The sequence below is a fragment of the Lathamus discolor genome, chromosome 2 (genome assembly GCF_037157495.1).
Source record: "Lathamus discolor isolate bLatDis1 chromosome 2, bLatDis1.hap1, whole genome shotgun sequence".
NCBI lineage: Eukaryota > Metazoa > Chordata > Aves > Psittaciformes > Psittacidae > Lathamus > Lathamus discolor.
The window spans coordinates 3,621,298-3,639,668 of NC_088885.1; the positions used below are offsets into that span (position 1 = coordinate 3,621,298).

General features: G+C 41.0%; 1 protein-coding gene across 4 annotated transcripts in view; it reads right to left on the reverse strand.

The window, feature by feature from the left end:
- TRAK1 (trafficking kinesin protein 1) overlaps window positions 1-18,371 on the reverse strand; it is a 138,983-nt gene that overhangs the window by 100,648 nt on the left and 19,964 nt on the right. For 2 of the 4 annotated variants that reach the window (XM_065665488.1, XM_065665487.1), the window contains exon 1: window positions 816-834. The exons of the other annotated variants lie outside the window; for them this stretch is intronic. The gene's annotated coding sequence lies outside the window, so the exon portion shown is untranslated. Of the gene's footprint in view, window positions 1-815; window positions 835-18,371 lie in introns of those variants that run through there. 4 annotated transcript variants of the gene reach the window in all.

Genomic DNA, 18,371 nt, shown 5'->3' on the forward strand with positions numbered 1-18,371 from the left:
CTCCTCAACCACAAGACATGTACATTACCAGTGGAAAACATTTCTGCAGACCTAGGACCAGCCCCACAGCTCAGCCTGACAACATGAGAGGCCGCGGAGGCAGACCGAAGTACAGTCTGTTGAGTTAGGGAAGCCTTCACTGCGTGCCCATCCCAGAACGTGGATTTTTCAGCCTAGGTGATAGATACTTCATGGGCAATCCCAAAAAACTTGTACTGAAAAGTGTCATTTTTTGCATTATACTCAATATTGAACGTAGGATCTGAGTATTGTACACATTGGTAATCTGAAGTACACTTATAGTTGGCAATTCAGCAGTCTTCCACAACTGTTTCTCTGGAGATGTGATGTAACAATGCATGCAACATTTTGTAGGCAAATACAACACTTGCAACACTCACAGTTATTTTTCCCCGCTATAAACCAGTAATAGAAAGATTTAAAGGCTTGCTCAGGTAACTTATGAATAACTGTCTTGTGAGTTCTGTTGCTCCACTGCATGCTATGCTCACTAGAGGAGTAGTACACATGAGATTCTCCATTACCCAAAGTTCAGAGCTACAGAATTAAAGGCCAGCTAGTATGAAAAAGGTATGTGAGGCATGTTTCCACCGAGCCTTGATAAGGAGAATAATTCTGATAGCACTTCATGAAGTGCAGAGTGCTTTAACACCAAGCACCCAATTGTTTGTTCTCCTTTCTGCCTCTAGAACAAGTCCTCTAGTTTAACAGCAAGAACTTAATGGAGTAATGGATTGCTCTGGTGTTCAAACAAGTTGTACATAAAAACATTTGGTTTGCATTTTGGGAGGTACCTGTGACAAAACCTCTTTCTAATACATATAACCATAGAGACTGAGGCTGTCCTTCACACGGATGTTCACTCAAAAACTTGAGATGGTCGCTTCCTGTCAGAGACAAAGCAATACAATATTGTTCAGTAAAGACAAAATAGAAATATTTCTCATACCCCCTTCAAAAAGTTAGTTTTATGTTAATTGATAGATTCTAATTACTTTTATATTAGGGTAAAGGCAAATGTAACAGAGATCTGACAAGAAGTAGGTCGTCTTCCGACAGTGCAGAAAATGGCATTCTTCAGGGTATCACCACTTGATTGGAATAACCATTATGTAACAACAACTAAAAACATCGGTGTGTTACCAGCACTGTTCTCAGGCTAAAGGAGAAAACACAGCACTGCACCAGCTACTAAGAAAGAGAAAAATACCTGCTACAGCTGAACCCAGGATAGCTTTGTTCATAGAGAATTTAAGCAATGAAACATTCACCATCAACTTAGAAGTTTTTAAACATGGAATCCCAGATTGGTTTGAGTTGGAAAGGACCTTAAGATTAGCCAGTTCCAACCCCATGCCACGGGCAGGGACACCTCACACTAGACCATGTCATCCAAGGCTCTGTCCAACCTGGCCTTGAATGCGACCAGCGCCAGCGCCTCAGCACCCTCACAGGGCAGAGCTTCTGCCTTAGATCTAACCCGAACTTCCCCTGTTTCAGTCTGAACCCATCACCCCTTGTCCTGTAACTACAGTCCCTGATTCAAAGTCCCATGAAAGTGTCCCATTTACTCCATCTCTGGTTTCGTAACGATGTTGAGGTATTTTAAATCTTCACATGGAAGTCAACAGTAGCTGCCATAAAGATACCTCTCAAACTGAATCTCCAATCATGGGTCCAGAAGTACAGTTACAGGTCATAAACTGTGACTGCATTAAGGGCTGTCATTTTAAGACGTCTGGGAGTGGTATCAACACCATGTGCTCCAAATGTTGAACACATGCTTCAGAGGCACTTTTGCTTGTACAGTTAATATCCCCAGCTTCTTCCAGACCAACAGTATGATTTCACCCCAAATAAAGTCCTGTGCAGAGTTGAAATGACACTTGAAAACACCGAATTTTTCAAGTGAAGATTTAGAGTTTGGGTGGGAGTTTTTCCTAAGCCTAATGTAAGTTTAGCAAAGCAGAACTTTCCATGGACACTGCAAACACACAGGGAATACATTTGTTTTTCCCATGACACTTTCATCAGAGGGCAAGTCACATCGGTTATGCTATGACCTTCCTCCTGATGTGATGTTAATGGCTATGCCAGAAACAAGTAGATTTGTGAATCGAGTTAAAAATTACTGTGCTGTTGATGTAATAGTTGCAATTTGGAGTTACAGTATTGGAAAACATACAAGTAAACTGGTGCTCAGGCACAACTTAGGAAAATGGAAAAAGAATAGCAATGCCAGTGCACTTGCATCTTTCCTTAAGAGGCAGAGAAGAGCGAAGATTTAAAGCCTCAATTGAAGAGTCTGCCATTTCAAGATAAACACTGTTTTCTCACTGATGCAGTTATATGTAGTTGCTCAGTAACAGTTGCTCATGTCCTACATTTCCTGAGAATTAAGAGTGGGCTTAAAGGAGGGAAGCAAAAACAATCTGGCCAGGAACAAACAAAAATAAGCTCAAGGTCTCTTATATCAATACATGTCTAAATTAGAGTTTCCACATGATACCCGAGCTATCTATATCAGGCCAGACTTCCACTAAATTAAGCTCTTGAGTGGCTTAAAGTTCACATGAGTTTTAGAGCCTAACTAGCCAGCTATTCTTTCTGCATCTCCTGTATTAAAACTTGCTTTGTCAGCTACATTTTTCAACCTCAGTTCCAGCTCTCTGATGCAACATTATATGTGTGAAGTCAACTGATACCAGGAAGCACATTTCATCTCTTTTAGAGAAAAAGGATTTCAGAATAAGGTGGGATCAAAGAGAACAGTATCATCCTTAAAGAGGAAATAGTTTCAGTATTTAAAAATCTAACAGCCTGGAAACAACAAGGTGAAATCCACTCCCATCACTTTTAACCCTTTTTGCTGTAATTCCTGTGGAGCCCATGAAGACTTGAAGGCAGGCTGTACAGCTCTAACAGGCCACATATCTACCTCAGTCTTTCATACTTGAAACGAGTTGTCTGAGAATAATTCCAGCTAAAATCCTAATCAGGAAAACAAGTAAATGTATTACAAATCACAACTTTCACTTTTATTTAAAGACTGAATCAAGTCATCCTATTTTCTTGCTAGTCTGCAAAGACTGCAGGTTTTAGTACACACCTACCCTTTGCTTTTATCCATTCCTTCACACATTTCCAACCACACTGCTCACTGAATGAGACCTCCCAAAGACAGGAGAGCACATTCCACATAAGCTTCCTCTGCCTCCAACTTTCTTTCTTAGCATCTGTGTGAATGCTGTGGTTTGGGACACAGGTCACCAGAAAGAAACAGAACTGATTTCCACTGCAGTCCAGGTCATAGCAGTTGAGATGAAACAGAAGGGGGCTGAAAACATTTCCAATTTTAACATGTTTCTTCAAAAATGCTTTCTTCACAAGAACAGAATATTACTCAACACCTGCATGAGACTTCTCTGGTATAGAGAGAGACAAAAACAAAAGGGGGGCCAAATTCTGAGCCACTCTGATGAATATAAGCATCTCACTGGAATTAGACTTAACAGAAAGAAAAGCTGAGCTTTTCAAGGCCAGGTTGGATGGGGCCTGGAGTGACACAGTCTAGTATGAAGTGTCCCTGCCTATGGCAGGGGTTGGAACTAGATGATCTTAAGGTCCTTTCCAACCCAAACCGGTCTGGGATTCCATGATTCTATGAAAGAAACAAGAAGTTTGGGTAAGCTAAGTGAACAAGGATAATGCACTCTTTGTATTCACTGTGTCTTTATGTTTTTAATGGGGTAAACTAGGAATTCACAAGAGGAAAAAGTGAGCCATATGAAGATGAACAAGAAAAATCCATTAGCTCTGTTTCACCCAAGAATACTTTTTTAGTCTAATCCCTAAGGACTAGGACTTCTACTATAATTTAAATGCCCTGTGGTGGCAACATAATCCCTGGGTGGATTACAGTGGGACAAGAGCAGTAGAGTAAAAAGAGCTAAGAAGAGTATTCTTTCTACCTGATATGAACTCCATCTCTGTTCAAGTAATTACACTCCCATAATTTGCACGCTACAGTTATTTACAGATGCTAACAGCTCTGCAAAAACATCTCATTTCCTTCCCTTTGCTTTCCTAAAATAGTCCAAAACCAACTGCAGCCTCTGTATATGTGCTTTAAGGATTTTAGGTATTGCAGGTTATGCCAGTTCAAAGCATTTTTTATAAAGTATTAAAATGTAAAGCTTTTTATTATGAAACATCAGCTTCCTCCAAGTCAGTCAATCACAGAGCAAGGAATGGCTATAATAGGCATTGGTCCAAAGCTAAAAAGCTCCAATGACGGAAAGGCACTTGAAACTGTTTTGGCTCTGGGATGAAATGGGTTTTGTGACAAAGAGCATGTAAAAAATAAAGTTAAACTTGATTTCTTGTTGCAACTTGAGCAGAAACAGTTGCAAATTTTTTTAAAGATTCACTAAATGTGCTCATTCTTTTACAGTGTTCAGATGCACCCAAGTTGTGGAGGAGCGCAAAGAATTAGTAAAATATAAAGAGATGCTCCTTGTTTAATTATAGCAATGAGGATTATTCCATTAGAATGCATTGGTAAGAAAGCAAATCCACTGTAACAATATTGAAGGGGATTTAAACAGCTTTCCTGCCTTTCAGCCACCAGACCAAAAGAATGTACATCTCCCACAGCAATCTAATATTTCAAAGCCATTAAGGTTTAAAAGATTACTCTGAAAAACCGAAGTTCTATGCAGAAAATAGTCCATACCATCCCAAATTCATGCATTATTTTTTAATCATTTGGCTTTTTTCTGTTTTAAAGTTCTGGGTTTAGATTTAAATACAGGTAAGAAAAGCAAACTTAAGCCACATCCAGCAAATGAGCTTAATAAAATGACGACACCCCCAGCACAACTTATCTTGTGTTTCAAACGAAACACTCATGCCTAAGCTCTTCCACTGTAGGAATGAATTCCCATTTTAACAAGAGAATGAAGTCCAGGATACCAGTTAGGCATCACTAATAGCATACTTCAGTAAACAGGGTTAAAATTACCAAAGTATCTGCCAGCATATACAACGACTGATACACACAGCACATAAATATTGACACATATCCTGCCTCTGATACTCCAGGATCGGCAATAGAAATGAGTGACAAATGAACTGTCCTATAGGACAAGTATCCCAATAACTGCGACTTCTTTGCAGTCAAAAGGCCGCAAAACTGTGCAAGTAATTCTTCTGCACTGGTTTACCTGCTCCTACACCACTTGTTTAACAATAACATCATGACTTAAGATGCCCAAAGCCGTTTCACCTGTAACCTTAAAAATATTAGCTCAGGTTCCTTACGGTTTATTCTGAAACAAATCTTATGGTGGCAGCGTTTTAACTAACACAACAGTTTACTGGGACTAACTTTAGATCTGGAGGCAAGGCAGGAGAAAACAGCCACAGTGAAGCCACTCAAGCACAGTATGCTGTCGGTGCCCTGCTATGCAGATCCAAGTTCTTCCTCCTGATGCACCAGAACAAAACCTGCCTCAGACAACACTACAGCAGCTCAGCATTATGTGAGAAAGAGGCCAGGCAGCGTTCTGCAGTGCAAGAGCTGAAAACCAGCATTCAACTGAACTGCAAAGTAAGGGAAACCAAAAAAAGTACTAAAGCAGCATTTGCCATGTTCCCTTCCTTTGTCTGAGCTAATTTACAACACGGCTAGCAATGCCTCTGCACACACTCTACATATATACTACATCCAAAGCTAAGCTGTATGAGGGACAAACAGTATCTGGGATTACAGCTCTGTAACAGCCACGGCTGTACCTGGCGTTTAATTCTTTTTGCTCTTTATCATCTGCATAGAAGTCTTTCTTTCCCGAGTCTCCTACTCCCCTCCACAATATCACCATTTGGCTTGCAGGCTCGCTGTAAGTGTCGCTTCTATTTGTGTTTCCCCCACATGACCAGTTCTCGATGCCGAGAATCAACTGCATTTGAATGCAATTCTAACTTTGGCTCATGCACAAGTTTCCTCGCTCTCTCCTGGCAAAGAAGTTACACAAACTACCAAACTGAATCAAAAAGGGTTAGACTACTTCGTTCCTCAGTCTGCCGCATTAAAACCCTGGTCTTCTGAGCGCATTTTACATCCACATTCTTAATCACGTCCAAAATTTTAGTTGGGAGCACAGAGCAGAATAGACAACTAGTCACAAACACCCTCTGAACAGAAGAGATGCTTACAATTAAAAGATGCGCTAACATGACATAGAAAGCATAAGCATAGAAGTGTAAACCATCATGAAAACACCACAGAATGTTTCCAGAGTCTTCGCAAAAGCAGTAAGATTTTTCCACGGAGCAAACTAAAGCAGTATTTTAAAGCTGCACACAGTCCAACAGACTACGGCTTTCTGCTGCAAGTCTTGAAACACTGATGAGGGAACAGAGCTGTGAGCTCAGCTGGCAACCGCATGTGTACTCCCCCAAACTGAACTCCATTCTGGGGAAATTAGCTTCCAAAGGAAAGCCGGTGAGAACCTTTGCCCTCCTCAAAATGTCATTTTTACATAGTGCATGGCTGTAACCTCAAACAAACTTGAAAATTGTAAGAATTTGGAAATAGTTTATCATTCCTCAAGAAACTATTAAGCAATCAGTTTCTTGATTTCTCCTCCAAGACAGACCACAACAGTTCATTGATAGGACAAGGAGTGATGGTTTTAAACTAGAAGAGGAAGAATTCAGGCTGGATGTGAAGAAGAAATTCTGTACAGTGAGGGTGGCAAAATACTGTCACAGGTTACCCAGAGAGGTGGTGGATGCCCCATCCCTGGAGACACTCAAGGCCAGGTTGGACACGGTCCTGGGCAGCCTGGTCTAGCTGAAGATGTCCCTGCTCATTGCAGGGGGTTGGACTGGATGAGCTTTGACGGTCCCTTCCAACCCAAACCATTCTATGGTTCTGTGAGTCTCAAACAGCCTCCTGTTGCCTCCATCCAGGGCAAGTTTGCAACTGCAGCCACCTCTTCTCTCAGCACCAGTTCTCTTTGCAGACTGACCCAACTCTTAGTGCCAAAGCAAAGGATGTATAAACATTGTCTTCCAAGGATAAGTCTGCACCAATGACCAACTTTTGAATCTTTGTAGATGTGAAATACAACTCTTTCCCTGCAAAACCTCTTCAGAAAACGGATGCTCCTTCAGACAAAATAAAGAATGCTTATTTAAGCACTTCTCACCTGATCTTGCTTATTGGAAGTTTCCATGTCTAACTACCTAGATTTTTTTTAAGCTCAGTTGTAATTATTCAAAAGGCTCACATTTACACCAGCAGTTATTCACAGTGCTTTCTACCACATCAAGCTTCTGGATGCTGACAACCCAACCCTAATCAAAAGAAGATTCCTCATTTTGGACTGTCTTCTTACTTATATGAATCCTCTGCACATGACTGATTTGCATTCAATCAAATACTCTTCACTTCCAGACTGGACACAACTGTAAGCCTGGATAACATCCAGCCTTTAAGATACATAAACCACCATTTACTTTATCAGTGCAGCTGCAGATACTCCCAGTGCCTTTTCACACCACTGTTTTCCTGTTTCACAACAGTCCTGACTCACGCAGGTTTAACATATTAAAGTGCAAGAGCTGTTGTGAGTATCAGGCTGTGACTACAGGAGACTGTAATTCACCATATGGTGAACGGTGGATTTGAGGAGGTAATTTGCATTTGCAAGTGTAATTCTATTCCCATGGGCACTTCCGTACTTCATTTTAAGATTGAACACAAACACCTGCAACAGCAGAAATTAAATCTGAGCCTGACAGTGAAGTAACAAGATTTAAAGTAATAATGAATGAAAATATTTCACTTAGATCTTTTCACTAAAGAAGGTTTCACACCTGCCCTATTTCAAAGAAGGCCTTCTCCTACCCTCAAGTTATTTATACCTCTTAGTTCCACTATTAGGGAGATATTTTATTTCCAGTCCCATGGAACTTTCGAAGGCAGATACTCAATAATAATTAAAAAACCCAAAGAAACCCCTCATTTCACCTTTCTTCCCCAGAGTGAATAAAAGAAAAAGATAGAGCAAGAAACACGGCAGTGAGCTTTGGCTTCAGCAATGAGAAACAATCCAGGACTAACACTCACAGCAATATACAAACATAGCACTTTAGTGGTCAGACAAGGGAACTGAATATTCTTTTAAAGGCTGAAATCGCAGAGAAAAATGGCTCTTTTCACCGACATGCAGAACTAAGAGAAAGATTTCCTGTTCATACTCTTTGAGTACAGGTTGGGATTTCTGCAGATGTTTCCCTGAAACCACAGCAGATACCTTGTCACAATCTGGCATTTGTTCTCATTCATTTTTCTGTTACAGGATTTACTTTTCTGAGAACTAAGAATTATTTCAACCAACATTTTTCTTCTTGGTTTCCCAAGGAGCCCATGTAATTGCCATCTTCCATCTGTCTTGCCCACACATCTTCAGCAGCAGGAGGATTTGCTGACACCATAACCAAGAATAACTGACAGCTAGATCATTTATTCTTTGCCATACTGTGCCAGTGTTAAATATCCAGTGAGATAAATTCAGATTTAACTCTATAGCTGATTGGCTACTAAACCATGTACGGATTTGCTTGGGTTTATTATTTGGCAAAGTCTATTCTGACACTTGAGCCATTGCTTTGCATGCAACTATGGATGTGAATTGCCAGACAAGAACACCTCAGACTTTCAAGGCATTCAACTCCATTCCAATTTCAATAATGGATTTGTTGTTAAATAAAGGAAACATCAACTCTTCATCCGAGTTTAACAGGGAAAAGGTAGCTTCCATCAAGACCCTCTGTGGAGCAGTACCTGGGTAAATCATTCCTGAATGATCACACACACACGTTTCTAAAACCAGAAGGCACACAGAAATCCCTAATTTTACTCAAGATACTTGTAGTACATGCAAGGAGACTAAATGCTTGCAGAAGTGTGATGAACTGCTGGAGGATGGGAAGACAAAAAAGAAGAACAACAACTGACAGGTCTAGATATCCAGGTGTAAAATAGATCTTGTAAAATAGATGCAGGACCTTATAAGCAACAAGCAAACAATTAGTTGGTGCTATTTGCACACAGGTCATAGAATAGTTTGGGTTGGAAGGGACCTTCAAAGCTCATCTAGTCCAACCCCTCCGAGCAAGGAGCAGGGACATCTGCAGCTAGATCAGGTTGCTTAGATATTCACGAAAAGTCACCTTACTGATACTGTACAATCTCCAAAACTTCAAGGGATTAGCTAGATGTCTCCTACCTACCTACCAACAATACATCACGGTACTACAGAAGGATCAGTCCAGTGCTGTATGAGCTACACCATCCACTCTCCATTGTCTGCTTCATGGTAGTACCGCAGAGGTATTTGAAGTAACTGAAGTCTGCTCTCTGGCACTTCTATTCTTTGACAGTCCATTTGCTATGGGAAAAAACTAACACCAAACCCAACCAACCCCCCCAAAAACCTGACCCTCACAATAAGCCTACATGCAAAGCACAAAATATCTTGATTTCCTTGACCTGCAATGCATTTCAACGCAATGTTTCTAAACCATTTTATCTGACGAGTTTGTAACCTAACTTTCACTACCATCTTAGCTTGGTAGTGAGGAAGGAAAAGGTCACCGTCTTTAAAAATAAGATAAAGAGAGACTGAAGGAAGGGAGTAGCTTGTCTGTGCTAGTAACTAATGTTGCTTTACTAATACAAGGTAACTTTATCCTTTGTAGTAACTGCTATTAGGCACAGTGGGTGTAAAGACCCAAACTGATGGCCCAAGAAAGTTTACAGAGAAACTGTGGAGCATTTTTCCAGGGAAGAATATCCCCTACACCCGCCTTTCACACCCGCGCAAGCAAATATGTGTTCAATCCAAAATCCTTCCCCTGCAGCTTCTCTGAAAACACTGCACGTAGGCAGGAGAAATTATTCTTCAGAGCTAGAGCATTTGAAATGTGTCTCAGCTTTGCAGATACTCAGGCAGAGTTACTAAACTGCAGAACATCTGCTGAGCAAATAGGCAGAGTAGTTGACTGCCTTAATATTAGAAGTATAAAATAAGTTATTTGGCTACTATAAGAAAGCTATAAGCCACAATACAAATTTCAGAATTCATTTAGAAATATTTAAAATCTTGCAAAACCAGGATTGAGCGTTGTACACAGGAACTGTGCCCACTTCCCTCCTTATCTATCTAATGCACATTTGTGGTCTTGTATTAAAAAAAGTTAAAAGCAATTCAATCTCAGAAATAAAACAAAAGCAGCTTATTCCCCAAACAGTCCCCACACTACCCAAGACACTAGTAACTGTGAGTGTGTCTCCACAAGTCCCCAAGTAAACAAGTGGTTTCCAGTTTGAATCAACAACTGTGGGTCAATCTTCTTATTCAGTGCTGGAAAGAACAAGTTTTTCCTTACTCTGGAGTGTGCAAGGGGTTTTTTTGCTTTGAACTACAGGAAACAATTCATGCTTAGGTTTTACAAGATACACCAGCACGAACAAATCAGTAAGCTTACACTTAAAAGGAACCTTACCATCCAGTATTAATGTGAAAGGACAGAAGTAGAAGACAAGCAATGATGCTCACTCAGTGTATCTGACTGAAAATGGTGGTGAAGGAAAAGAGGAAAGAAGGAAATTTTAATGATTATTTATTAGAGAATTCAGCACACATTTGATAGCCTAACCCAGGGGCTGGGACCAGAGGCAGGCACAGGCAGCAAACTGCAGCAGACACACGGTACATGTGCCTCTCTCCATGTGGGAGCCGGCTGTTCCAGATGGCTAACAGGTACAAGGACTGTATGGCTTTTATCTGAAATCACTTTAAAGACAGACAGACAGCACAAACTGAATAGACTGTCAGCTGGTTTTAAACACTTGGTGTCATCCTGATTATGCTAAAAGCCCCCCAGAACAGTGTCAGGAGGTTGGCAGAAGAAAAGCAGGAAGCATACACGTGCTATCCCTCCCTCAGGCCCGAATTCCCTCTGCCTCTAAATCTCGTTATCAAATAATGCTTGCAACTATTAAATCCAAGACATTTCAGAACAGACATCAGGTTAAAAGCAAATAGAGTATTCAATATTTATGCTTTCACCCATGACTCCACAAAAAAAATGAAGCATCCTTTTGGGGTAGATAACTTACATGAACACTCAGTTGGCCACTTGTATTTTAACACCAAAGACAATTCCAACAAGCTCCTGTATGCCTCTAGGCAGCACAGCCCTTTCTTCAGCTTGCATCTGCCAGTCCAACACACTAAGCTGATCCCTTCATTTCTAAAAATGGCACCACCAAACCATCAGGACTGTGAGCTGAATTTATGTAGCAGTCAAGACAACCAAGGGGCCAACTCTGCCCTCAGTTACAGTCTAGGAGTTGCAGTTAGTACAGCTGTGCTACTTTGGATTTATACAACAGTAACAGTAGAATGCAGTAGTATATGACACTGAAAGCTGCAAACTCTAAATTAACATTTTGGCTAACTGCTTCAGTTTAAACTTTTTGGTTGGTTTGGACTCAAAGATGTAAGCCCCCACCCAGACAAGTACCCCTATCAGTGAGCCAAGCTAAGCTAAATGCCTCATACTCCAACAATCCTAACCACACAAAGCATCAAACCTCTCCATCTGACAGCCCGGTGCTGTATTCAGCTATGGCATCATTTAATTATGAACTTGCTTGCAAGAAGAGAATAGGACAGTTAACTTACTGCTGTTTAATGAGCATGCTCTTGTTAGTTGTGAATACATTCACTGTACTCGTTTAATCAGGAGGCACTGGAGTTCTGAATACATCATTAAAAGGATCCAGGAATGCTGCTGCTTTGTTCAGCATGACTACATGCTCTGATGGGCAGTTGGAAAACGAGCATGAAATGTAAGTCCCTTCCTGTCGGGCTAGCAGATCTAATTTTAAATTAGGAGGAGGAAGAGAGAGTAGATCTGCTTCTCCAGAGCTTCACTTAGTTAGAACACAAGTAAGTTTCTCTTTTTGCTACTGACCCAAAGTAGTAACACGCTCAGTTCTGTAAGATGGCAACTAAATGAAATGCCAAACCTGTGGGGGGGGATAATAAAAATAATATTAATAATTTAAACAAAATCTCAGCCCATGTTTGATGCACCCAAGGAATAGGAGTGTGCATTAACCTGTCAACCTAGCAATTAGCAAAAAGAACCCTCACAAACAAATACACACATACCCCTAACATGGTATTTCCCACACTGTGTACAATATATTGATTAAGGGAGTGAAATTGGCTCATGTACATTCTCACAGGAGAGATTTAGAATGTATGTTCAGTGCAAGGAGGAGATTTTCATCAGTCAAGGGCTGATCCATCTACCCATAAAGATATGCACCCATGTGAGAAACAATATGTCTAAAGCATTCTAGAGTTACAGAGAAATTAAAAAGGAACCAGCAACTGCTTAGCTTGAACCCACTGCATGAAAGCGTTTTCTGCCAAAAGAAGTATGTGAACCAGCATCACCGATGGCATTACTGCAGCTGCAGAGAATGCTGAAGTTCAGATTTAACAAGTACAACTGCTTCCTCTAACACATCCTCAGGAGAGGAAAATGCATCTCTGAAACATGTTGATAACCAATCTTCTCTTCTTCTCCCACCTCAGGCATACAAAATTGGACATGTGCTGCTTAACTTCATAGGGGGCTGACCAGGGCTTAAGACTGAGCCACTTTAATCCAAGCAATTATTTTCCAGTTAGAAAGCTGCTGGTATTTTAAGAAGCTATATAAATACTGCATTCTAGTCAAACAACGACTGCCACCTATGAAGCCAAGCATAATAACACAAACACATTTACCGCAGCCTCCTGCAATCACACAGACAGCACAGTTCATACCTTGCCTGGGAAAACCATGTTCTGATCAATTATGTTAATGCATTAGAACTTTACATGCTCCAGGCCTTCACAGCAATCTCTTGAAGATCACCAAGATCCTGATTTTCTCAGATTTGCCAACAAAATAAGCTTCAGGAAAAAAATCCTTTTGATTAAGCAGTCAGGCTTAATGCAAACACGCTATGACTAATCCTCTTATATTTACAGTCCTGCACTGTAACCTCAGTAACACAGGAAACAATGTTCTTTTCATAGGAGCTATGTGACTGTGTGGAGTGTCACAATCTTACTCAAACAGCAATTGACTTCTCACTGCTATCAACCTGAGTAACCAGCACCCAGGTTTCAGTGCACATGCCAGCTTACTCTCAGCGCAGCATACAGCAGTACTCTCAGGTGTAAGTTGTAGAACAGCACTCATCTTCATGAGCCACCAAAGACTTCTGGGGTCGCATCCAACAGCCCTCTGCACTGCAGTAAATGGAGGTACTTAGTCATTCTACACCATATTGTGGGAACAGCCGGAGGAACTATCTGGGTCTCCAGTGGTTTAAAACAACACTGTTACTATAAAGCTGAAAGGTTAACAGTCTGGGGACAGGTATATCAAAAGAGAATCACATTCATACTAGATTTAGAGATGCAGCTCTTGTCAGAAATACTCACCAACAAGAGGGTCCTAGCACCCAAATAGAATGCCAGTTCACTGACTTAAACAGAAGAAAAATACTCCTTGAGGTCACCAATATTGCTTTTTCAATCTCAGAAACAATGCAGAGAATGAGCATTCAGATTTTCTGATCAATTGTATGGTCTGTACCTGTAACATCCAGGAAAGAACATACACAGAGAAAATGGACGGGAAAAGCATGACAGCGCCAACAAGAACTCTATGTTAGACTATTTATCTTGGGTACTGTTCTCTTTAACCACTAGAAAGCTCTGTATGAGAGATCTGTCCAATGAGAGCTGGGAGGTTGAGAGATGGACATACAAAAATAAAACCTTATCAAGTGTTGCCTTTTCTTCGCTTTGTGCTTAACACAGGGCAACTCATGCAGCATCTCAGCTGGTTTAGCTCAGAAAAAACACCACACATTTTAATGACAGAAAGGAAAAGACGATGTATAGGGAACTGCTGAACTTTTGCTGTTCTGCTTCGTCACAACAGGCTTACATGGTAAAAAAAACCCGTAACACAAGAAATACATAGACGTATGTTACCTATTATAAATAGTTCCCATTCTTCAGCTCCTCGTGTACCTTTGATTTGCCATTTAGTCAGTCCTACATCCTCCCAGTAGATAACTCCCTTCTGCATTTTGTACAACACAAGGTACATCAGAAGTCCATAGAATACCAAGCAGCTTGTGATTTGTATTTTGAGGATATTTAAACTGGCTAACTGACTTCCAGAGGGGATACAAAAGACATTCAAAACAAGACACACATTATTCCTGTTGTAGTAGGAAAAGAGTAAGAAAAAGCCATGCTTTTCTCTGTGCTACACACTATACTACCATAATTAGAATCTGTGAACAGAAGTACTTTTTATCACTGTTATTAATACCTCTTCGCTCTGTGTGCATCACATCTCGTGTAATACATTCAAAATCTTTGCAGGAGCAGCTTTACATTATATACATACACAAAAAGTAATACAAGGGCCCTGTCTAAATAACAGTGTCAAAGAAAACAGAAAACAAATACAGGAATGGCAGAACATATGCACCTATGCACTTGAGTCCTGGCTAGAGCCCCAGGTCCTACTTTCCAAGCACAGTGCTTGTATTTATTATCGTACGATCACTTTTCTCATTCTTCTGTTTCAAATAGTTCCAATTGGTTTTTGATAAATCCAGGTTAACAAAAGCTATCTTGTCCAGTTGCATGGGAGAAAAGAAACCCAATAAAAAAGCAAAATCTGTTTGATGCATGGAAAAACAATTAGTCAGACGTTTCTTTTTCCATGTACTCTACTGCACCATATGTGGGGGCTGGAAGAGAGCCTAAGAACATCTGCCACAGACTTTAAAACCCCTAATAATAGCACAGCTGGTGTCCCCAGTCTAATGATCTCAGCACAGGCTCATGTGACCGCTCCTGACTCTGTCCCCCAACCCAGGCAATGTGCAGGAACACTCCAAGCTTGTACACCCTCCATTCATTCTCAACTCGATTTGCATTTCACTAAGGAACCAATGCAGAAGGCAAGCTGAAATGCTTACATTTCAACAGTCGCTGGTTCCATAGGATTTCCCAGTGCTCCTTTCATCAAATTCCAGATTAGCAAAGCACTGCCTAGTCCATAAAATGAAGCTACTCAAAAAAATAACTGCAAGTCTCAGTGATCCAGGGTTAGAAACAGAAAACACTTTAACTGCACTTAACTGTACTACAGAGGCGTTGGTTTGGTTTCCTCCCCCCACTAAATTCATGGACTATCTTCCATTCCTAACCATTTAGTTTACATATGGACATTTTTACCTGCTTGCTTTTAAAGATGCTCAAAAGCTGGTTTATAAAGGAGAAAACCTTTACTTCAAAGAGAGGGGGGGAAAAAAAGGCAGATAAGCAAGGAACTCTGGAAATGGAACCATGTTTTAGCTCACACAGAGTCAGCGCTGGGCATTAACATGAATTTATCACACATGTTTTAGAGAAACACCTGTTATCTTCCATGCTCCAAGGACGTGGCTAGCAAAACAGTATGATGGACTCTGTGAAGGTGGGAACAAAGAAAGCAATGTTTGGGGGGAGGGAGGGGAAAGAGGAGGGGGAGGTGGGGTGCCCAAGACTTTCAATCCACCCTCTGTTCTCTTTTTCATCTACACAAAACCACAGGTAGCTTCCAGCAGCCCACAGGCATGAGCTCAGTTTAATATTTAACATAACACACACAGGTGCACCCTGGAAGTGCCAGACCTGATGCAGGAACTGACCCTCTCTAGCACACAGGAAAGGCAAGCATTCCAACAGCCCAGTTCAAGCACAGAAGGGTGGCTACTTCAGCAACTTGCAGTAGCTACAGTAACAAGAGACTGAATACTGAGCTTCAAATTCCAAGAACAGCCCATTTAGTCTGTCCTCTAAAACGCCAATATGTGACACTAGCATCCTCATCAAAGACTGTTTTCATCCTTGTTTCCCATGAGGGAGAGAAGGGACAAACCCCCAAAAGCAGTTGAAGGAAACACTCTGTGAATTCCCACACTGTCCAACAATGTTGGCTCACTTTAAAATAGAGCCATTTGGAGGATAATCTTTCTTAATTTGCACCACATCACTGAACAACAAAGGGAAGAAAGAAGAGAAAATACAGAGCAAGTTACTTTTTAGTTTTATATAAAGGCACTGAAGTCTGAGAAGGGCCAATACACGAGATCAACCCAGTTACAGTAATCTGGCTGTGACAGAGTTAGGCATCAGAGTTATCATATCTGACATGTGACAGTTATGCATCTGCTAATCCTCTATCTGACCTGTAACTTCTCCTCAGAGCTATAGTATCATCATACATCACAATTAGGCTATTGAACTACACCCATGCTCTTATTTCTGCCTTCACTCTGAAAAAGGTGTATTTTAAGAAATGAAGCAAACTGTCCCACCTTTTCAACCAAAATCTAAACATCAGCAAAAACTTGGTCAAAGGAGAAACAAAAACCTGCAGCAAAACAGCATCTATAGAAAGAACAGATACAGCCTCAAACAACATCAGTTTGATCATTACTTCTTAATACCAGAAACTGTACAACACAGTTGCCTGCAGAAGGCTATTGATTTCTGACTGTAAGTAAGGCAAACCCACTTCTTTCCGGCTTTAAACTGCAACTGGGGAGCTCATGTGCATTGGCAGCAACAGCTGTGTCACAAGTGTGGACTATGGCAAAGATCTGGGCTGGCATCAACCATGAATTACACCACTTCTTAAAAATAAATTTGACATCAGACACATTAAAGAAGTCTTCTGTTGCTGTGCTGCTGCTGCTTGTGTAACACAGACAGTAACTACAAATCTGATGCCCTTCAACTCTCACTGTGCACAGAACAAGGATAATCTTAGAGGCAAAACAATCTGCAGAACTAACAAATTTCTCCTCCGTAACTCAGCTCACAACTGCTGGCTCAGAGTGGGCACATAACTACTGCTGTCTACAGATTTTGTACCCTCACTTGCTACAGGCCCGAATTCCTTTGCCCCTTTCCTTCTGGTGCCATGTGCTGTATGTTGCTCCAAGTGCCACGGTACAGAAAACACAGAGACAAGGGGTGCTTCTAGGTGGGTTAGTACTTCCACACTTCAGAGAGACAGACCCTAGCCATCTGCACTGCAGCTGCACTATTCCATTCAGTACAACAGTACTTGCATACATTTTACAAGTGTCAGCATTATTTTACTTACAAGATCAAGCTATCAATGGGAAAAGGCCAGGAATCTTACCCTGCATGCTTTCTAGACCATCTGCATAACCATGTCCTTCCTCTCAGCGCTTTATAATTTATCCAGAAAAGAGTTTTCACTTCCTGACTGTTTCAACATATGCCTTATTAAGCAGCTGTCCTGACAGAACTTGTACTTTGCTATTCAGGAAACTACAGGCTGGGGTGCAAGACAAATGAGTACATCAGACAACAAAGACAGACACAATGCAAACATTGTATAACAGTCATTGATAGACGCAGTTACCATAACCTGCAATAATTCCTGCTTGGCCTGATTCCCATCTTTCTGGAAATATGCCTCTGACAGTACTGCTGCAACACAGTCTGCAGAAGACTGGGGAAGCTGTTTTAACACTCTAAACTGATCACAAAGCTCATAAACAACATCAGATCATGGACATATGCAGTTATAGAGTAGCCTAGAGGCCTTCCAAACCACAATTAAGCTTGGGTAATGAGACAGTTTCTTACCTTAGTATTCAGAGTTACAGTTTGATTCACACCAGCTGAGCACTTTATATAAAGAGGTGACAGGCTCCAGTGAAAGTCACTTGGCTAAACTTAGCTCAAAGGGTAGCAAACCCTAGAAGCACATACCATGGAACAATCAGCTATTTCGCTATGTCTGAATCTTTTGCCAGTTGCTATCCCCATCTTGAATAACTACCAAAGCAAGAGTTAACAGAAGTTGACAGTGCATCTGTATTATTGCAAGCTCGTACTGATTTTTGAGTTGGGCACGTTCTATAGTCAAGAGGCAAAACTGGGACAAAACACCCAAGAGAGCACGGCTATGCTCAGCTGCATTTGCCAGCACTGAGCTGAAGCAGGTTAACAGACTAACTTTGCTCTCCTGTTTACACCATCTCCTAAGCAAACTCCCCTATTTGCAAACCCACCCTTCTACATGTAGATGGGAACTGGGCCAAAGACAGTGTCAGTGTGGCCAGGATATACATTTGCTTCCTTCATGCCTTCTTATTT